The following is a 23260-nucleotide window of genomic DNA, read 5'->3' on the forward strand; positions in this document are numbered from 1 at the left end:
ATCATGTATGTCAGAATCGTCTCATTGATGTTTCGCATCACATCTTGACTAGCAGCGACTACATTCATCAGACTTCGAAATGTTTATCCCATAGTCTTTAATTAACCCGTTGAAAAAGAGAGAGCACACTTCCAAAAATATTTACTACAAAAAAATATTTACTGCATTAGGCTAAATTAGTTAATTTTCGTAATGGAGTACAATAGAGATAGGTTCACCTGGTTAAATCTAGGGGGTGCAGACATGGGGCTAGGTTTAAAATACTGATCAAAACTACACTTAGAAGTGTATACCATGACCAGTGCCACTGGAACTATGCGATTGTGCTGAGATTTTTGCATAAATGTAGATTTGCCACATAATCCATCACCCCCAGCATACAGATTTTAACAAAACTGTTTCTAGCTTATACAGTTCAAAAGTTAGTAAGAAGCACTGGCCTAGCCAATAGGTCTCGCCTTTGGGACCTTATAAGTGTTTGGTTATCCGGCACAATATCCTTGGTGCAACAACATCAACTGCTGCATGGCTAAACACTTATAAGGTCCCAAAGGCGAGACTTGTTGGCTAGCCCATGCTTGGTTTTTATGGTGAATAGTCACAGCCAGCTTGTGGCCCCTGCCAACCCTACATCTGCTTTCTTAAACCTCATGCAAATACGAACGACTGTGGGTTGTTTAAGCAGAGTTTTCGGTATATACACCTTTCATTTTGTGTGCTTGTAGCAGGCCGTTGGTATCAAGAAGGTTAGGAGGACAATGGGACAAGCTGCCCATTGGATGGTTGCCTCGCAGTGCGGAGGTGCGGGGTCTGGACTGACAGAAGGCTGCCTCGGCAGTGGAACCTCTCTGTGTGCCGGCCTTCTGTGTATGTATACTCAGAGTGTTTGCAGAAGTTTTAAACTGCGCGTCTCCGCATTTCTGTCGTTTGTTCAATAATTGATCGAACTTATAGCTGGCATTGTATTTTGTGTTTGTGATTGGATGGGGTGCTCAGCAAATATGGTGGGGTGCAGTTCGGTTTGCAAAGTGCAACCCTGCTGTGTAATCATCGCAGTATAACCGATGCTGTCAGCACTGCCACTGTTGTGGGAAAGAGGATGAGACAGTATGTAAACTGAGTTAGTAGATGGGCAATTAATCCTATTGTACTCGCAGCTGCAGCCTTAGAAGTAAGTGCTTGCATCCAGTCCTAGAGGCCCCAGCCGTGCGAGGCTCCCAGTGAAGTCTGGGAGCAATGTGGCTTCTCGGTCACAGACCCTCGGAACCTATGGCCGCAGTAGGGTAAACTCCTCCATAAGAATGGGGTCTTCGAATGTGTCAGAAGAACTTGGAAGATAAATGCACCCAGCTATACACATGGTTTATTTTGCAGCAAAAGCAGATTCGATTTGAAACGTGTATCCACTATCATGACCCTATTTTCTATTCTCTATCTCATTTCTACCTTCCTACTCCCTCCTTTCTTTCTTCCTTCCTCTTTCAGCAGCGCCTCCCTTACTTCCCCTTCCTTATTCTACTTCCTTTCCTTCCCTTCTCCCTTAGTGCCCTTCATTCCAACAACACTTGTGTTCTCTCCATTCTCCTGTGCCACTCCATCGAATCTTTGCTCTCTTTCCTTGCACCATTTCTTCTTTTGTTCTTACTTCCTTCCTACCCTTTTCTTTGTTCCTCCCCTCCATTCATGCATCTAGCACCCCTTCCTTTTGACTTTCTTGCCCTCCTATCTGCCGCTGCAACAAAGGTCGCAGGAAACCTCTGACTCACGCATGTGTGGTGTGGAACTTGTGCGTGGAAGCCTCTAGGGTTGGGTGGCGGTATGTGGTGATGATCGAGTGAGAGAAGAAATCCAGTCTCAATTCCCTGTTAATGCGTCACACATTATATATTACATTATGGATAATGATATCACATTATGTTACATCATAATTCCATCACTAGTGTTGCAGACTCACACACGCAAACTATCCTCATGTTTGGCTACAAAAAAAGTGTATTTGTGCTTGTATTTCATACATTTTACTCCACTTGTAAATTTTCGATGCAAACAATCTATTTTTCTCCCTCCCTCCTCAGAATATGAGGATGTTTGGAGAACTCATAATTCATACACCTTCATGTCACCATTTTTGGGGCAGTGTTAAGTGTTTAGTCAGAGTGGTAAATCGCATTGGGAATGTCAGGCTTCAGCCAAGTTTGAACGGAGCCATTCAGACCCAAAGCTTCAGTGTGCCTGTGACTCAGTGTGCCTGCGTGTGTGATCACCTGCTTCGGTGCACCCGTGTACCTCTATGAATTAGTGTGCATGTCTCACGGGGTGTCACAGGGATGCGGCATTCCCATAGCCAGACGGCTAGGACATATTGTTTGGGGTCAAGGGCAACAAGTTTTAATGTGTATTTTGTCCTTGGGACAAGTAGGCCCAACACCCTGCAGCACAAACCCTTTGGCTGCCAGTTTGCAGTACCACATTAAGGATCAGGGAAGGGTACTGCCTGTAGTTTAGTTAGTATGTGTGTGCATGTGTTAATGCTGTTCAAAGTTGTATTTATGGCTCATTAATTGAAAGCCTTTATTATTAGGGAGAGCGCTCTAAGTAAATGTACGTTCTGACTGCACTACTGACAGTGGTTCCAGTATGAAAATGTGTACACACGGTTTCAAAGTTTAGCAGCATGAGGCTATGCATGATGCTCACAGAATGCACTCTGATTAGATGCAAATATTTTCAGAAGCTTGAAAGCATGATTAATGATTCTTTCTTTCAATATAAAATATTCCTAAAAAATGAAAGTAGGGAAATAACATTTTGCTAACTACTGTAAAATTTCAGGTACCATTTCTTTGCAGCATCATTTAGTAAAATGTGTTGATGCATGCTAGTATTTCCCCAAAATATTCATATTGGAAAATGTGTGTAACCAGTTTCAATAAGATTATGGGAAACAAAAATAAACAAGCCTTGGCAAAGCCAGTAGGTCTGACATTGATGGTCAGCGTTTTAGTTTTGGTAATGTGTGACTTGTTTTGGCATGGCTTTTGTAAAACCTTATTGATGTGAGAGCTGCCGGGCAGTCACCGTTATAACAAACATTGTCAAACGCAAAAATGTTTTTGGGTCTCAAAGAGCACACACTGCCACATTAGTTACTGGTACTGAACAAAACAACTTTGTGTACCGATATGCTCCTTCTGAAACAGCAGAATGCTGTCACTCACAGTGAAGACAGTCGATTCAGAGAGAGCGAGAGAGAATTTTAATAAACACAAAAGGTCATGGTTAACGCCAGACCAAATTAGAGGCCCAATTATTAAAGAAAGTCTCAAAAGTGCACCTTTGGTATATGGCTTTCGTGAATTCCCAAGAATTTACATTAGTAGGGCAAGAAATTGTACTTCTACAAAATATTTGTGAACTGCATTTTAGCATGAGCAAATATGTATGTGTAGATTTGCTCATGTTAAAACCTGGATGTTTGAAAGTTCATTTTCCCTCCAACTACTTTTTTCCCAAATCTGACAGAAGGTTTACTTACGTATGCCACTCTCAGGAGTAAATTTCCAACATTACTCAGTATGGGAAAGATTAGAGAAGATTTGTTGAAAACCCTAAAACATGCAAGTTAGTAGGTTTGCACAGACTCAATAGGGCATTCCAAGCCTGGAACTACTGCTTACCACCATATTCAGTCCCAGTATGTGGAGCTGTGGAAACATGGCAACATAAAATGATTACTAGTATTCAAACACTACTATAGGATATGCCCTGGCATAATCAGAGAGGCTATATAAGAGCTCTTATATAATGAGATTGCTGCCATAATTTATGGCAGCACTACGTGGCACCAGAGGGACAAGTGGATTTTGTTACAGGACAAGTAGATTTATGAAGCTTGGTTGAAAGCTTTATTCGATATGCAAAGATATCTTACAAGCATAACATACGTTAAAAAACAACATTTAGAAAAAGTACATGTATGTCATACATTTTATTAAAGGTAAAATTTTAGGGAACCCCCTGAGATAAATTAGCTAAAAAAGAATTAAATCGATATAGTCAATCTATTGCAACGAATCAACCAAGAACGTTTTAAAAATTTGGAAACACCACAAACTATAAGTGGAGAGGTCTCAGTCAATAAAATTCGGAGAGCCACCAAATGCATGCGTGTTCCCAGGCGTTTGAAGAGGGGTTTCAACCAGTATCTCCTTGGATGGATATAGTCTGGGCACTCAAAGAGTACATGTGCCACCGTCTCAGGCCTGGTTGGACAACAAGCGCAAAAGGGGGATAAATGATCATAGGACTTCCACTTCGATACAGTTGCTCTTAACGGAAGAGTGCCAACTCTGAACTTGAAGTAAAGGGCCCTGTCCATTGGCATAGTAATTAGGTCCATATAGGGTTCATATGATACCACATCCTTTACTTTGAGGAACGCTGCCGTTGAATTGCAATGATGTGGATTCCCAATTAGTTGGCAAGAGACCCAGTCCCAATATAGTTTTTTGAGGACTGCCTTAGGAGGAGCAGCTCTTGTAGTCCAGCAGTCTCCTAGGCCCAGTTCCCCCAAAAGAGATTTTATGTCCCTCAGCCACTTGATCTTGTTCCAGCCCCCCTGTGTTCAATATTTCTGATAGGCCATCGGCATAGGATTTTAATTACGGGACCCTCCATATGCGGGACCATAGGAGCAATGGGCGAAGACGGGCCTGGTCTTTGATGCTTTTGCAGCCCAAGTCCAAGAGCACTGGAACTGTTGGAGTGCTCAAGGGAAGAGCTAGGAGGTCCTTCAGGAACTTATTTTCAGTCTTGGATAGGGAATCCAAATTGCAGTGACCCCATAACTCCGTGCCATACAAGGCAGAAGTAACCCCCCTTGCCTTGTAGATCTCAATTGCAGGCGCCACTGAAGATCTGGGGGATGCATGATATTCCTTGAGTAAGGCACCCCCAACCCTTTTGTGACAGAGGACCATCTTGTCGATATGTGAAGGCCAGCTCATTTTATCATTCAGGAGTAGTCCCAAATAATCAAATTCGGTCACTTTCTCCAGAGGGACTGAATTCAAAGTAGGAGGGCGACCTAATTTCCTTGGTGGACGTAGTATCAGATATTTCGTTTTTTCTACGTTTATCACCAGCCCTCTGGTTACGCAAAAGTCCTAAAAACGGGTCAACAACTTCTGGAGCCCCTGGGGGGTCTTTGAAATGAGTGTCATCCACGAACAATAATGTTGGGATCCGCACCCCCCCAGACAGGGTGCATCCGCAGGTTCCTGTAGGAGATGCTCCACCACACCATTTACATATAAGGAGAAAAGTGTGGGAGCTAACATGCAACCCTGTCTGACACCCCTACAGACAGGGATCCTATCTGTTGTTTCGCCATTTCTCCCCCAGCGAACCTGGGCGAAATTGTTCGTGTGGAGTTTCATAAGAAGAAACAAAATGTACGGGGGCAGGCCCAAACGATGGAGAACCCTCCAGAGTTCTTCCCTGGGAACTAGGTCAAAGGCAGTCTTCAAGTCAATGAAGGCCAAATAGAGACTGCCCTTGCCCAGTTCCACCACCTTCCAGTGCAATAGTGTTAGCCTAAAGACCTGCTCAATTGTGCCTGTTCCTGAGCGAAAGCCTGCTTGGAAGTCCGATAGAACTTGATTCTCATCCACCCATTGAAGGATTCTCCCCAGAATTACTTTTCCAGCTACTTTTTGTGTAGAATCAATCAGGCTTATTGGCCTATAGTTCCCTGGAATGTCTCTACTTCCCTTTTTGTATATGGGGACTACCACTGCCCCTCTCCACGACTCTGGGATCAGGCCGCCCTCCAAGATGGCATTTAAGAGGGCCAAAATCATTTGGCCCCAATCAGATGGGTAGGCCCGCAGTAAATCCCCTGGGAGCCCATCCGGGCCAGCAGCTTTCAGTGGGACCACGGTTTTGATGGCATTCTCAACCTCCCGGGGTGTGAACAAGCCAAAGGAGCTATCCTCCGTAGAGAAGGGGAATAGAGCTGGCTTGTTTAGGGGCCCTTCTATCGCTGAATATAAAGCCCCAAAATGACGAAACCAGTTCTGGGGTGGGATGGTGCAAGTTCTCAGAGTATTGTCGGGTCTGCTACGGGAGCTTATCAATTTCCAGAACCCTCTAGCATCTTTATCTTTACTAGCAACCAGCAAGTCCGCCCAGAATTTCTCCTCCCATTCCTTCTTTGCTATCTGGATCGACTTGGAGTAGACCTTCCTAGCCTCCCTTGTCCTGACTTGGGATTTTGCTTTAACTGCCTCGACTAGGTTTGTTTTAGCCTCCCTACAGTTGTGGGTGTACCAGCCGTCTCTTTTGTTGGCCCTTTCTCTCGCCCCGCCATGCCTCTTACGTACAGTAAACAGATTTGTCAAGGCCCCCGTTAGTCCACAAAATACTTCACATACCTCCCCCAAACCCCCTTCAACTGCGCCTAGATTCTGGTGGGCTCGGGCCAGTAATTGGGACACAGCCTCAAGTTTACTTGCAGACAAGAGAAGTTTTGACCACTTCAGGCGACTTCGGCAAAGGGATACCTCCGCCTCTCCTAAGTCAACTGTGGGGCTAGATACAGGACCCCCACTACTAACAGACCACCAAGGGGCTAGAGTGAGGGACAACAGATTATGATCACTCTCAACTGAAGGTAGTATTACCATATCCCTCACTGAGCTCCATAAGCACACATCAAGCAGGATGTAATCTATTCTTGATGTGTGGTTGGGGCTATTATATGTATGGGCACCCCCCCTGTCCGAGCTTGTCCTTCCATTTAGAGCCCTCAGACCGTACTCTATACTAAGGGCGTTTAGCTGCAGTGCCACCTCAGACCATTTTTTGATCGGGGGCAGCTCTAGGATAGGTATCCCCCTCCTACCATCCTCCTCGTCCTGGTCCTGGGTAACATCCGAGCCCAAGGGCTCGAACCTACAGTTTACATCACCTGCAACCAAGCTGCAGGCTTTGTATGGCGTTGCCCCTAACAAATCCTCCAACAGAGCAATTGTGGGAGACTGCCTCCCTCCCTTAATGCCACGGGCATAAACATTAAATATATTCAAAACAGCACGGCCCCTTGCGTCCTTCAATGTGATGTTAAGTAAATCTGGGCTATTGGTCTTAGTTTCCACTACCCTACAATTTAGGGATGAAGCTACCCAGATAAGAAGTCCCCCCGAAGGTCGTCCTCTGCCCGAGTCTGGGCAGACAGCTGGGATGGCATAAGCAGAGTACCCCGCCCTGTGTACTGGTTCCCTACTCCACGTCTCCTGAAAAATGCATATGGAATACTCTTCCACTAATGCATTCCAGTCGGGCAGTGCCAGTTTCCTAGTTATTCCAGCAAAGTTCCAGCTGAAGACCTTTAAGACTTGGTCAGTCACAGCAGGAGCGCGACGAGAAACTATTTTCTGGCATGTAGCCACCCTATCTGTACCTGGCAATGCTCCCCAGTGACCACTAGGAACTGGGTCCCCCAAAGGTTCCAAAGTAACCAGTGGTATAGTTTGGATTTCATTAGGGGAGGAAGAGGTAGGTGACATTGCTGTATCATATAGGGGCTCACCCATTTCCCCCCTATCTAGGCCTCCCGTTATCTCAAGTCCGTTACTCATAGGGCCACAGTTTTGGCCGAGCCACCTAGTCTGTGGATATGGAAAGGGCTCAAACATGCTGTACATTCCGCCAATTGCACCCTTGCTTGTTTCCCCCAACACAGGCCTAAGGATGGCATGATTTACATGCCGCGGGTAGAAATAGGTCAGGTCCACTGCACTAACTCCAATGCCCCCCACCGTTTGATCTTGACTACATATCAATCTGGCCACTCTGTTATCCTGGAAGTTAATAATGACGCAGTCCCCTTCCAGCTGCTTCTTGCTCTTGCCAACCCAGCTCACCCTGCGGACACCGAGGATTAATCCATCAACGCCCGCAGGGAGTGGTCTATTTGTTTTTAGCCAGTGAAGGCATTTATTTTTTAAGGCCTGGTGGGTCTCTGGTTGGTTATCTTTCAAGGGTGGGACCTTAACCAGTACAACTACATAGGGGTGGCAATCCGGGGGAAGGTCAGTGCAAGGAATACGGGGAAATTTCTTCAAGGCGGGTGCAGCTAGAGCATGTACTGCCGAGTGGGTTTCGACAGGGTTAGCTAGCAGAGCTTCCCCATCTCCCTTGGTCTTAGCACTATTTAAGGGTAATTGCTTAAGTTTGGAGTTGGGATTTTGCCCACCCACTGAAGCCTTTGGTTGCGTTGCTATCTTGTGGGCTTTGGGGACGTTAGTGGAATTCCCTTGCGGTGGATTACATTGCGGGGCAGGACCTGGTTTGGACTTAGGTGGGGCAATATTGGTTGAAGTTGGTGCCACACTTGGTGCTATTGGAGACACCGTCTTTAGCGTGACTGGATCCTGTAGCGGAGTAGCTGCAACCGCTGCTCCTTTTCCCAACTTGTCACATGTGGGGTCCTGACTATTTCTAGTCTGTTGTTTGATCAGGGTTTTGAGTGAAAAAAAGTTGTCAAGAGACGACTGCTCAAGACTATTTGCTCTGGCCTCCACCCTCTTAATTTGGTCTATGAGCGGTATCAAAGAGCGATTGAGCGCGTTGATAAATTGGTCCAGGCAAACAGGGACTTGGATTGGGGATGACTTGTCATTAGAATCAAGACCGCTTACCTGGGACAGGGGCTCTCCCGACCCATCTAAGTGCTCCGGACTCTGACCATTACCTATTTTTTCACCCGTGGCCCTTGACCCTTGTTTCCTGAAGCGCTTGTACAGTGTAGGGTGACTACCTTTGCGTGTGCTCACAACTCTTTTCCTCTTGGCACGTTTCGAAGCACCCTGAAACACGCAAGGCACTGAGGTGCCCACAGGAGGAACAGAGTCTGACAACGGGGGGTTATGACTAATGACAGGGGAAGATTCCTGGGAGACAGAGTCCCTGCCGCGCTCCACCACTGAAACAACTGCCACACTCCAAGTCTCCCACACAATCCGCAGCACAGTCCTGCCGCCTGAGCCCACGGTCCTGAGCGCGAAGCGGCACCTGCGAAGCGGCACCCGCGAAGCGGGTGCGGCAAGCTGCAGCGCTGTTAGCAGAAATCCACTGAAGGGTCCAAGAACTGCTGCCCAGCCCGACACACAGCAAGAAGGTAGGCGTCCCACAGGCTCACAGGGAGGGCCCAACTATATCCACCTGGACAGGCTGGGGGCGTGGCTATCAGGGGGGGCGTCCACGATCTTCCTGGGTGTGCAGGGACTCCTGGGAGACAGAGTCCCTGCCGCGCTCCACCACTGAAACAACTGCCACACTCCAAGTCTCCCACACAATCCGCAGCACAGTCCTGCCGCCTGAGCCCACGGTCCTGAGCGCGAAGCGGCACCCGCGAAGCGGGTGCGGCAAGCTGCAGCGCTGTTAGCAGAAATCCACTGAAGGGTCAAAGAACTGCTGCCCAGCCCGACACACAGCAAGAAGGTAGGCGTCCCCTTCAACTACTTTTTTCCCAACTCTGACAGAAGGTTTACGTATGCCACTCTCAGGAGTAAATTTCCAACATTACTCAGGATGGGAAAGATTAGAGAAGATTTGTTGAAAACCCTAAAACATGCAAGTTAGTAGGTTTGCACAGACTCAATAGGGCATTCCAAGCCTGGAACTACTGCTTACCACCATCTTCAGTCCCAGTATATGGAGCTGTGGAAACATGGCAACATAAAATGATTACTAGTATTCAAACACTGCTATAGGATATGCCCTGGCATAATCAGAGAGGCTATATAAGAGCTCTTATATAATGAGATTGCTGCCATAATTTATGGCAGCACTACGTGGCACCAGAGGGACAAGTGGATTTTGTTACAGGACAAGTAGATTTATGAAGCAACTTGCCTCATGGACAAGTAGAAATTTTAATAAATTCCACACCCCTGCGGTGTGTGTCTGTCTCACGGGTGCGTGTGTTTCTCAGCGTGTGCATGAATGTCTGCCCGTTTATAGTGCGGTTTCTATGTAGGTCTATATGCGGAGGTCAACAGGGGGTAAAAGACATTGTCATTTACAACACCAGTACTTGATTAATGCTTCACAAAGGGAAAAAAACAATAACTTTTTCAATGCCAATAGCTCAAAACAATGTCATTGCGTGACCCATTGCATAGTAAATGCTTGTTAAAAAAGGTAACTAAAATGGATGTGTTACGATACACCAGTGCAAACCTAATAGATACTAGGGATAAAGCAATTCACTGCTATACCCCCCAGTCTGCTCTGTACCTCTATATTTCCTTTGGAACAAAATGGCCACCAATCTCATGTGTGCTCTTTTCTCTTCCCTCAGCAGCACATCCTGCACTAAATCTTGCTACAGACCAGTCTCAGATTTGTGGCATCTACTGTAATGCTTGATCAATCCCCAAACATGCAGCTGATTTATACGATCTCCTTCTTACTGACCAGCCCGACATCTGCTTCATTTATGAAACTTGGCTCCATGCCTCAGCACTTACCAGTTTTCCTATAGCATCCCCATCCCTTCTTTCACGCCCTCCCTCCATTCTTCCCGCCCCCCCCCCCACCTCAAGTACAGACTGATCAGACTGGATAGAGGCTAACACTGGAGACGGAGTTGCTGTTCCAGCACTATCACTTTGTTGTACTTACTCCTTACAGACTGGGCTGAGCTCTGTATTTTATACTTTCGATGTTGTCTGGAAGGACGCCTTGGTTTTCCACCCTCCGGGGCCAAAAACGATTTTAGTAATAAGCTGATCAAATATCTGCCACTGTATATGGTAGCCTCTGATAACTTTATGCTGATGCATCAAAATCTATCTGGCCCTACCCACAGAGGATCAAAATGTGGACCTTAATTTGACCAATTCACCTAATCTACAGGTACTCTCTTTCTGTTCGCTGGTCTGGACAGACCATTTCTCCATATATTTCCAGCTCCACAGTAGAGAACCAATAGGATACAAGAAAACAGTCCCCTGAGCGATTAGGCCATGGAGGAAGCTATCGCTGCCCTCTTTCATGACACATTTTCCCACCCAATCATTCACAATGTGCTCAGATATTAATCTCGCTCTGAAAGATTTCTAGAGCTCCTTCTCCCAGGCTTTACATGTCACTGCTCCTGCCAAACTTAGCGGCCCAAAACCGAATAAAGCCCTCTCTCCCGTTATACAAAGGACCTCAAAACATAAAAATCAACATGTAGAAAACTTGAAAGAAAATGGCGAGCCATAAAATCTGCCCCACCTGCGACATAACTGTCTATAAAGCAGAACTACGCATCTACCTCAAAAACATTAGGGAAGCTCGAAAGACCTAAGTAGTAAATAGAATTAACAATGCTGAAAACTCGACCAAGGAACTATATAAAAAGGTGCGAACAGAGTTTACCAAACTTACTGCTTATACCTCTCCTATGCCAGCTTCCGAGTCCCTATGCGACGCCCTCGTAGATCCCTTTGAGGAAAACCTTTCCAAAGTCTACTGTAATATACCCAGTGGCCTGTTGCCTCACACCAGTAGAATTGCCCTTTCACACCCCCTCTATCACTAACCACTTACCTCTCTTGGAGGATTTTGATCTGATTACTTTAGAGCACGTCCTAGCTCCGATGAACAAAATTAAATCAAGCTCACCAGTTGATCCCTCTCCGCCACACATCATGGCAGCCCTTGCCCAAGCACTAATTCCGGCTATCACAAGTCTGTTCAACCACTCTCTGAGTACCCAAACTGTTCCGTTGAGCTGGAAAGCAGCTCAGGTCAGGCCTATTTTAAATTAATCTGCTGCAGACCCTCGTGAGCTATCTAAATACAAGTCAACATTGCTGCTCCCATTTCTAAGTAAAATAATAGAAACTCGAGTAAACAAGCAGCTTACGTTTTTTTCTGGAAAGCTGCTTCCTCCTAATTTTCTCCCAGTCAGGGTTTGGTGCCCCTCACTGTACAGAAACTGCACTGGTAGCAGAATTAGACATCATCAGAATGTCTCTTGAGAAAGGTCCCCAAGCCATGCTGGTATTACTCAACCTATTTGCGGCATTCGTCACCATCTTACACTATCATGTTCCAAAGACTTGTTGAGATTGGTGTTGGCGGAAACACTCTTGGATGGCTTAACCCCTTCACTGCTGATGACGAGCTGAGCTCGTCATCAGCCACGGTGGTCGTGTGCGGATGACGAGCTGAGCTCGTCATGTAACGCAGCTTTTCGAAAAAAGCTGCACAGCGGAAAAATAACCGCCGCAGCGATGTGGTTAAAAACTTTCTTAGTGACCGGACCCGGAATGTACATCTGGAGTCCTTCATTCCCATACCATGGACCTACACAAAGAGGTGCCGCAGGGCTTCCTTGAGCCCCACACTCTTCAATATCTGCGTGCCCCTGCCCCTCTCACTGCCCCCTCACCCCCAGCTGAAGTGCTAAGATTCTGCAGCTTTGAAGGGATCTCTTATGCAGACACTCAAATTGATCAATACCAAAGGATACAATCCTGAATCTACCAAGATCAGATTTAGCGATTGTATGAGGGAGATATCTCTCTGGCCGTCGTCCAACTGTCTACAATTGACCAGCGGAAGGACAGAGATTCTGCTTTTTTGTGTAAGGCTCATGCTCAGAGGACTAGTGGCCCCCAGAACTGGGTAAGCCACCCCCCGCCCCCCTCTAAAAGGTAGTAAGAAACCTGGGCATCCTTATAGATGAGAACCTTTCTTTTAAAGAACACATTGGCACTACCTATGACTTCTGTTTTGGAATTATGCGCCTACTCAGGAAGGCTTTCCAATGGCTACCCCTCCAAACTAGAAATCCCTCACTAAAGCCCCGAAACCGCTTAGAGTATGCCAAAACTTTTATGGTGGCAGCAAATGAGGCTCTATTATCCAAATTTCAAGTAGTTCAGAACACGGCTGCCCATCTGGGCTGTAAACTTCAACCCTGCACACCTTCCCAGCACACTCTGAAATCTCTGCATTGTCTGCCAGTGATAAAGCGGTCCCTTTTTAAACTGCTCTGCCTAGTTCAGAAGTCTCTGTCCAGCAACAACCACTTTGCTTAGAAAAGAAACTGCCAACCCATAACCTCAGGTCGAGTGGACAATCTTTGTTACACACGTTTTGCATATGTCCGACCTGATACGGTGGGAGATCGTTCTCGTCTCTTGCTACCCAATACTGGCACAGGCTACCAGTACACTTTCGGGCCGGCCCCGACTTGGCCAGCTTTAAAAAAAACTTCTCAAAACCTGGCTCTTCTGACTCTCCCTCTAATTCTCACTTCCTGCTTATATGCCACAGTGCCAAGAGAGCTTTTTGGAGATGATTTGCACTGCGCCATATAAATGTCCGTAACATAAATCATTGTTTCTGTCTTTATGATGAAAGTGGGCTCAGTCACTTACCTCTCATTACTGAGTATGAGATCAAATCCTTGCAGCCCAAACTTCATATGCCTATGGGCACCACAATCCTTTAGGGACCGAGGATCCATAGATTCTTATTCAAGCTTGCCTATGCATGTGTAAGCACACGCCCACATATTCCTACTGTGCATTACTCAGGGTCATCACCTTGCTCCACACGGGCAGGACACAGTGCTTTCAGTCCTTCGCTGGTATGTTAACAGATCATTGTTGTTAAGTGCGTCAGTCAGTTTGGTTCAATGGAAGCGACCCTAGACTATAGCTACCAGAACATATTACATTGTAAAATGTAAGTCGTACATCATGTCTAGTCGATTTGAAGTTAGATGTCAGGCCTAACAGTGATCCACAGCATAATAACGTCACGGATATAAGTTCACAAGTCCACGGATCCTTCCCTTACTCTGCAGGTGTGCACGGTAATGTATCCCTCCCTCACTGTGAATGGACCACACCTCTGCTTTCTGTGAACAAGGCGACATTTCCACTCTCCTCTTGCTGTGTAGTGACCATAGCAATTTACCATACCACTCAAGGACGAAGCACGGATATTTACCTCTCCTTGTTGTGCATGTTCCCAGAGTAACTCGCCTGTGCCATATTCTATACACAGAAATTAGATTAAATCTATTTATCACTATGCATGGCCCCCTATTATATAACGTTTCCAAAAGCTTCTTTAATTACCAAATATAAAACCAGTTAGCCCACATACAATTACAATAGTAAAGCGACCAGTTCCAATTCAATCCTTCTCCAACTACGACAAGAACATTCGGTGACCTCATATAAATACTACAATAACATTCTACATGAGTCAACACTCATTGAATACTAAGTGTGTCCAGATGCATGAGTGAATGTATGTGTTATATGTGTACAACTGTATACATTTTTGCATGAATGATTGTACGCATGAGGTGTTTTGTCTGATCCTGTATTACATATATGTAACTATGTACAACAACCCCCCATCCACTTATCACACCCCTAATGTTCAAAGCTCCTCACCTCTCGTTTCGGGGAAGGGGCCCACTGCCCTTACCTGGACACTCCCTGTCTACACAATTTTTATTTTCCTTTGTGTACGTAAAGCGCTTTGATACCCACGGGTCTAGCTAGCGCTATAAAAACTTTATAAATAAAATAAATACACATGCCCTGGATAACTACACTTGCTGTATCAGGGCGATTAGTACAGTGTGAACGTACCTTCTGATAATCTTCTCACACAAATCACCCCCTCTCCTTTCAGAGCAGCCTCTACTCCCCTCACCCGCACCGATCTTTTACTCTTCCGTATGGTGCAGACTGACGGCAGCCGGCAGCCCTTAACGCCCCTCTCCCTCTCGTGTAAGCGTGCACAGCTCCTTACCTCCTCCCAACGGCTGCCAAGCCAAGGACTACCATAGGTTATTGCAGACTACTCCACCAAGAAACTTGGTCACGTCGGTCACAAGCTGGTGAATGTTTAGAACATAACGCTTCCGGCGGTCGCAGACTGATGACGTAACCACGAGGACGTCAAAAAAGCGCCCGTGTTGGTTGAGAAATAATGTTTATGTTATGTACGGCAGTCGTACGATTTTTGCCCTGCCAAAAGAATTTCGGATCCAAATATAGTTTCTATCAAGTCCCGAGCACTCTAATGCACATACTTACGTTTAATTTTCTGTTTACATATGTAATTTTTTTCTAGGGATTTGTATCTTAATTCACTGACTAATTTACTAGTTGCAGATATGTTAAATGGGTTATACTAAGCTCTAAACATTTAGGCAAACGTTTAGTGGAAAATATTGAACTTTCTTCGGTTAGTACTTTAATATTGAAATGTGCTTTAATATGCCAGCCATAAAGCCCAGCGTAATTTTCTCTTTTCTAGTTCCGATCTCTTGTTTTGGACACCAGAGGCGATTAGAACGGCGTACTGCAAATTATACGATGATTAAATTTTTTAGAAAATCTGATATGGTTCTAAGAGGGCCTTATTCAAACAGAGAAGAATGAACCGTCCTTTAAAATGTAAACTTGAATTATGAGGAACCACGCCCATACATAACAACATTTGGAAGTGGGAAGTTTTCAAAATTAAATCGGGGGAATCAATTCTATGTATTGACTCGAATTAAAACGGGAGAAATTTTCAGGCAGGAATAAGATCTAATAAAGATATGTTTGCCTTTAAAAACCAAGAGTGTCCCTAGGAAAAGGGGCATATTGTATGCACCCTACTTCTGCCCCAGCTTCCCTCCCCTGTTGACCATAATCGAGTAATCGAGAGTTCATGTTACTGTTTTAACACTACACTCGCTTTGATGCTGGGATAGGTTATACAGTGGACCAAAGCAAATACATAGCTGCCAAGTTTTCAGTGTGCTTACACACAGCTGCCAAGATTTCAGAATGCCGCTGACCGCGTGACCCACAGGGGAACATGGGGGGGGCAGCGCTTTAGTCCCACCCGGCTAGCGGAGCCAACCTGTGGGGCGCCCCTCCCCGCGTCCACTCTCACCGGCCAGGGGGAGGGCTTACCTGTGGGAGGGGCGACCCTGCTACTTATACCCCGGCGGCCTTAGCTTGGCCTCTCTCCTTCCAGGTTTTCCCGCGGCTCTGCGCTGTTCTCACGTCGGGTCGTCGCAAGCGCTGTTCCCACGTCGTGTCGTCGCAAGCGCTATTCCCACGTCGTGTCGTCGCCCTGCAAAGGCCAGGTATGTGCCGCTCTCTTGCCTCCCCCGCCATGTCCCTGGGTATAAAAGGAAGGGGTCCAAGACCAAAAGTCAAAATGATTCAAAATTAATTGCAATTAATGCCAAGCTATTGTATGCAAATGAATTTAATTCATTTGCATACAATAGCTTGGCTCTTTGAGTTTATCGAATATTAATTGCAACTAATTTTGAATCATTTTGACTTTTGGTCTTGGACCCCTTCCTTTTATACTGATAATTTACCCAGGTCCTATTGACTTTAGTGGGTCAACCCTGTTTGTTTTTTCACATGTCCCTGGGTATGACCAGGTTGCACGGGGCCCCAGTGGTGAACACCACGGGGGAGGGAGAGGTAGCCACGCTAGTCATGTGTGCGGGCGGACGCGCCTTACAAGAGCGCGGGATCGGGGCGGTGGGGGGGAGGTTCCTTAGAGGTCCGGTGATCATCCCGAGTTCCGTGATGGCAAGGGGCAGGGTAGGCACTGATTGTCAATGGCGAGTGCCAGTACTTCCAGTGGGCGCTCTAAGAGACGGCCCAGCGCAAGGTCGAGGCTACCGGAGTGCCCCGAACGACCAGCATCTGGAATGCGCATATTCGGTTTCAGCAAGCAGTTGACTCTGCCTTGATATGCAGAGAGATTCAGAAAAGGGGGTGGTGATGAACAGAGTATCTGAATTAAGCAGACAACTCTTACCCAGTCCAAAGACCAGGGCTTGATCCATCACCGTTATTTATCTCACTGCACCATCCCAGCTCAGAACCTGGCTATATGCAAATCAGTCTGTCCCTGGCCCAGTGCTTCATGGGAACAGGGCAGACTAAACTACCAAGCCAATTCTTCACCAGAAAGGAGACAAGCTACCGGAGACCGGTTTCTGGCATTTCAGACGTCGTCGGCCCGGCTTGCTTGAATCCTGATGGTGCAGTGAGAAAGGGACTCATGTCTGAGTATACCCTGCCACACCTATAGTGGCCAAAAACGATTCAGAAAAGGGGGTGGTGATGAACAGAGTGTCTGAATTAAGCAGACCACTCTTACCCAGTCCAAAGATCAGGGCTTGATCCATCACCGTTATTTATCTCACTGCACCATCCCAGCTCAGAACCTGGCTATATGCAAATCAGTCTGTCCCTGGCCCAGTGCATCATGGGAACAGGGCAGACTAAACTACCAAGCTAATTCTTCACCAGAAAGGAGACAAGCTACCGGGGACCGGTTTCTGGCATTTCAGCCGTCGTCGGCCCGGCTTGCTTGAATCCTGATGGTGCAGTGAGAAAGGGACTCATGTCTGAGTATACCCTGCCACACCTATAGTGGCCAAAAACGATTCAGAAAAGGGGGTGGCTTTGAACAGAGTGTCTGAATTAAGCAGACCACTCTTACCCATTCCAAAGATTAGGGCTTGATCCATCACCGTTATTTATCTCACTGCACCATCCCAGCTCAGAACCTGGCTATATGCAAATCAGTCTGTCCCTGGCCCAGTGCATCATGGGAACAGGGCAGACTAAACTACGAGGCCAATTCTTCACCAGAAAGGAGACAAGCTACCGGGGACCGGTTTCTGGCATTTCAGCCGTCGTCGGCCCGGCTTGCTTGAATCCTGATGGTGCAGTGAGAAAGGGACTCATGTCTGAGTATACCCTGCCACACCTATAGTGCCCAAAAACGATTCAGAAAAGGGGGTGGTGATGAACAGAGTGTCTGAATTAAGCAGACAACTCTTACCCAGTCCAAAGATCAGGGCTTGATCCATCACCGTTATTTATCTCACTGCACCATCCCAGCTCAGAACCTGGCTATATGCAAATCAGTCTGTCCCTGGCCCAGTGCATCATGGGAACAGAGCAGACTAAACTACCAAGCCAATTCTTCACCAGAAAGGAGACAAGCTACCGGGGACCGGTTTCTGGCATTTCAGCCGTCGTCGGCCCGGCTTGCTTGAATCCTGATGGTGCAGTGAGAAAGGGACTCATGTCTGAGTATACCCTGCCACACCTATAGTGGCCAAAAACGATTCAGAAAAGGGGGTGGTGATGAACAGAGTGTCTGAATTAAGCAGACCACTCTTACCCAGTCCAAAGATCAGGGCTTGATCCATCACCGTTATTTATCTCACTGCATCATCCCAGCTCAGAACCTGGCTCTATGCAAATCAGTCTGTCCCTGGCCCAGTGCATCATGGGAACAGGGCAGACTAAACTACCAAGCCAATTCTTCACCAGAAAGGAGACAAGCTACCGGGGACCAGTTTCTGGCATTTCAGCCGTCGTCGGCCCGGCTTGCTTGAATCCTGATGGTGCAGTGAGAAAGGGACTCATGTCTGAGTATACCCTGCCACACCTATAGTGGCCAAAAACGATTCAGAAAAGGGGGTGGTGATGAACAGAGTGTCTGAATTAAGCAGACCACTCTTACCCAGTCCAAAGATCAGGGCTTGATCCATCACCGTTATTTATCTCACTGCACCATCCCAGCTCAGAACCTGGGTATATGCAAATCAGTCTGTCCCTGGCCCAGTGCATCATGGGAACAGGGCAGACTAAACTACCAAGCCAATTCTTCACCAGAAAGGAGACAAGCTACCGGGGACCGGTTTCTGGCATTTCAGCCGTCGTCGGCCCGGCTTGCTTGAATCCTGATGGTGCAGTGAGAAAGGGACTCATGTCTGAGTATACCCTGCCACACCTATAGTGGCAAAAAACGATTTAGAAAAGGGGGTGGTGATGAACAGAGTGTCTGAATTAAGCGGACCACTCTTACCCAGTCCAAAGATCAGGGCTTGATCCATCACCGTTATTTATCTCACTGCACCATCCCAGCTCAGAACCTGGCTATATGCAAATCAGTCTGTCCCTGGCCCAGTGCATCATGGGAACAGGGCAGACTAAACTACCAAGCCAATTCTTCACCAGAAAGGAGACAAGCTACCGGGGACCGGTTTCTGGCATTTCAGCCGTCGTCGGCCCGGCTTGCTTGAATCCTGATGGTGCAGTGAGAAAGGGACTCATGTCTGAGTATACCCTGCCACACCTATAGTGGCCAAAAACGATTCAGAAAAGGGGGTGGTAATGAACAGAGTGTGTGAATTAAGCAGACCACTCTTACCCAGTCCAAAGATCAGGGCTTGATCCATCACAGTTATTTATCTCACTGCACCATCCCAGCTCAGAACCTGGCTATATGCAAATCAGTCTGTCCTTGGCCCAGTGCATCATGGGAACAGGGCAGACTAAACTACCAAGCCAATTCTTCACCAGAAAGGAGACAAGCTACCGGGGACCGGTTTCTGGCATTTCAGCCGTCGTCGGCCCGGCTTGCTTGAATCCTGATGGTGCAGTGAGAAAGGGACTCATGTCTGAGTATACCCTGCCACACCTATAGTGGCCAAAAACGATTCAGAAAAGGGGGTGGTGATGAACAGAGTGTCTGAATTAAGCAGACCACGCTTACCCAGTCCAAAGATCAGGGTTCATCACCACCCCCTTTTCTGAATCATTTTGTCCACCATAAGCGTGGAAGGGTATACTCAGATGTGAGTCCCTTGCTCATTGCACCATCAGGATTCAAGCAAGCCGGGCCGACGACGGCTGAAATGCCAGAAACCGGTCCCCGGAAGCTTGTTTCCTTCCCAGTATAAGAATTGGCTTGGTAGTTTGGTTTGCCCTGTTCCCATCATGCACTGGAACAGGAACAGACTAATTTACATGTAGCCAGGTTCTGAGCTGGGATGGTGCAGTGAGCTAAAAAACGGTGATGGATCAAGCCCTGATCTTTGGACTGGGTAAGAGTGGTCTGCTTAATTCAGACACTCTGTTCATCACCACCCCCTTTTCTGAATCATTTTGTCCACCATAAGCGTGGAAGGGTATACTCAGATGTGAGTCCCTTGCTCATTGCACCATCAGGATTCAAGCAAGCCGGGCCGACGACGGCTGAAATGCCAGAAACCGGTCCCCGGAAGCTTGTTTCCTTCCCAGTATAAGAATTGGCTTGGTAGTTTGGTTTGCCCTGTTCCCATCATGCACTGGGACAGGAACAGACTAATTTGCATGTAGCCAGGTTCGGTGCTGGGATGGTGCAGTGAGCTAAAAAACGGTGATGGATCAAGCCCTGATCTTTGGACTGGGTAAGAGTGGTCTGCTTAATTCAGACACTCTGTTCATCACCACCCCCTTTTCTGAATCATTTTGTCCACCATAAGCGTGGAAGGGTATACTCAGATGTGAGTCCCTTGCTCATTGCACCATCAGGATTCAAGCAAGGCCGACGACGGCCGAAATGCCAGAAACCGGTCGCCGGAAGCTTGTTTCATTCCCAGTATAAGAATTGTCTTGGTAGTTTGGTTTGCCCTGTTCCCATCATGCACTGGGACAGGAACAGACTAATTTGCATGTAGCCAGGTTCTGAGCTGGGATGGTGCAGTGAGCTAAAAAACGGTGATGGATCAAGCCCTGATCTTTGGACTGGGTAAAAGTGGTCTGCTTAATTCAGACACTCTGTTCATCACAACCCCCTTTTCTGAATCATTTTGTCCACCATAAGCGTGGAAGGGTATACTCAGATGTGAGTCCCTTGCTCATTGCACCATCAGGATTCAAGCAAGCCGGGCCGACGACGGCTGAAATGCCAGAAACCGGTCCCCGGAAGCCTGTTTCCTTCCCAGTATAAGAATTGGCTTGGTAGTTTGGTTTGCCCTGTTCCCATCATGCACTGGGACAGGAACAGACTAATTTGCATGTAGCCAGGTTCTGAGCTGGGATGGTGCAGTGAGCTAAAAAACGGTGATGGATCAAGCCCTGATCTTTGGACTGGGTAAGAGTGGTCTGCTTAATTCAGACACTCTGTTCATCACCACCCCCTTTTCTGAATCATTTTGTCCACCATAAGCGTGGAAGGGTATACTCAGATGTGAGTCCCTTGCTCATTGCACCATCAGGATTCAAGCAAGCCGGGCCGACGACGGCTGAAATGCCAGAAACCGGTCCCCGGAAGCTTGTTTCCTTCCCAGTATAAGAATTGGCTTAGTATTTTGGTTTGCCCTATTCCCATCATGCACTGGGACAGGAACAGACTAATTTGCATGTAGCCAGGTTCTGAGCTGGGATGGTGCAGTGAGCTAAAAAACGGTGATGGATCAAGCCCTGATCTTTGGACTGGGTAAGAGTGGTCTGCTTAATTCAGACACTCTGTTCATCACCACCCCCTTTTCTGAATCATTCTGTCCACCATAAGCGTGGAAGGGTATACTCAGATGTGAGTCCCTTGCTCATTGCACCATAAGGATTCAAGCAAGCCAGGCCAACGACGGCTGAAATGCCAGAAACCGGTCCCCGGAAGCTTGTTTCATTCCCAGTATAAGAATTGTCTTGGTAGTTTGGTTTGCCCTGTTCCCATCATGCACTGGGACAGGAACAGACTAATTTGCATGTAGCCAGGTTCTGAGCTGGGATGGTGCAGTGAGCTAAAAACGGTGATGGATCAAGCCCTGATCTTTGGACTGGGTAAAAGTGGTCTGCTTAATTCAGACACTCTGTTCATCACAACCCCCTTTTCTGAATCATTTTGTCCACCATAAGCGTGGAAGGGTATACTCAGATGTGAGTCCCTTGCTCATTGCACCATCAGGATTCAAGCAAGCCCGGCCGACGACGGCTGAAATGCCAGAAACCGGTCCCCGGAAGCCTGTTTCCTTCCCAGTATAAGAATTGGCTTGGTAGTTTGGTTTGCCCTGTTCCCATCATGCACTGGGACAGGAACAGACTAATTTGCATGTAGCCAGGTTCTGAGCTGGGATGGTGCAGTGAGCTAAAAAACAGTGATGGATCAAGCCCTGATCTTTGGACTGGGTAAGAGTGGTCTGCTTAATTCAGACACTCTGTTCATCACCACCCCCTTTTCTGAATCATTTTGTCCACCATAAGCGTGGAAGGGTATACTCAGATGTGAGTCCCTTGCTCATTGCACCATCAGGATTCAAGCAAGCCGGGCCGACGACGGCTGAAATGCCAGAAACCGGTCCCCGGAAGCTTGTTTCCTTCCCAGTATAAGAATTGGCTTAGTAGTTTGGTTTGCCCTATTCCCATCATGCACTGGGACAGGAACAGACTAATTTGCATGTAGCCAGGTTCTGAGCTGGGATGGTGCAGTGAGCTAAAAAACGGTGATGGATCAAGCCCTGATCTTTGGACTGGGTAAGAGTGGTCTGCTTAATTCAGACACTCTGTTCATCACCACCCCCTTTTCTGAATCATTTTGTCCACCATAAGCATGGAAGGGTATACTCAGATGTGAGTCCCTTGCTCATTGCACCATAAGGATTCAAGCAAGCCAGGCCAACGACGGCTGAAATGCCAGAAACCGGTCCCCGGAAGCTTGTTTCCTTCCCAGTATAAGAATTGGCTTGGTAGTTTGGTTTGCCCTGTTCCCATCATGCACTGGGACCGGAACAGACTAATTTGCATGTAGCCAGGTTCTGAGCTGGGATGGTGCAGTGAGCTAAAAAACGGTGATGGATCAAGCCCTGATCTTTGGACTGGGTAAGAGTGGTCTGCTTAATTCAGACACTCTGTTCATCACCACCCCCTTTTCTGAATTGATATGCAGAGCAGCTCCCTGTACGAAAGCAAGGTTTCCAAGGTGTTTGGGCTCCTTTTTATGTGGTGGTGAGGCCTACCATTGATCCTACGGTTACACACAATAGCCCGGGGGGCTGCGTTGTGGGTGTGTTGAGGGCGCGACCGTGTAAGCGACGGGGGTCTTGGGTCTCGATGTGGTTAAAAAAAACCCCGCACCCATGCCAGCACGCGGATCGGCATGGGGCCGAGATGCGGGCCCGGGGTGTCCCCCCCGCCACCGTGTTGGGGCCTTTAGCGGGTATAGTAGCGCAGGGGGTTAAGGCAACGTCGGTAGTGGCCGCTATTAACGGGCAAGTCATGAATAGAACTTCAGGGCGAGGATCCGAAATACCAGTAACGGAGCGCCATCCTCCTCGTACATTCTCTCAATCGGAGGCTGCTTGTCGGTGCCTGACTGGATGCCCACACCAAATGCGAGGCCAACGACCCCTCCTCCCCCCACC

At 47.3% G+C, this 23260-nt stretch overlaps 1 protein-coding gene across 2 annotated transcripts in view; it reads right to left on the bottom strand.

Moving 5' to 3' along the window:
* LRRC14 (leucine rich repeat containing 14) overlaps positions 1 to 14975 on the bottom strand; it is a 134041-nt gene extending 119066 nt beyond the window's left edge. The window contains exon 1 of one of the 2 annotated variants that reach the window (XM_086966333.1): positions 14842 to 14975. The gene's annotated coding sequence lies outside the window, so the exon portion shown is untranslated. Of the gene's footprint in view, positions 1 to 14678 lie in introns of both variants that reach the window. The other variant, XM_086966334.1, reaches the window with a different exon arrangement.
* Between the last annotated feature and the right edge of the window lie 8285 nt (positions 14976 to 23260).

Source organism: Lissotriton vulgaris, chromosome 4_1, assembly GCF_964263255.1.
Source record: "Lissotriton vulgaris chromosome 4_1, aLisVul1.2, whole genome shotgun sequence".
NCBI lineage: Eukaryota > Metazoa > Chordata > Amphibia > Caudata > Salamandridae > Lissotriton > Lissotriton vulgaris.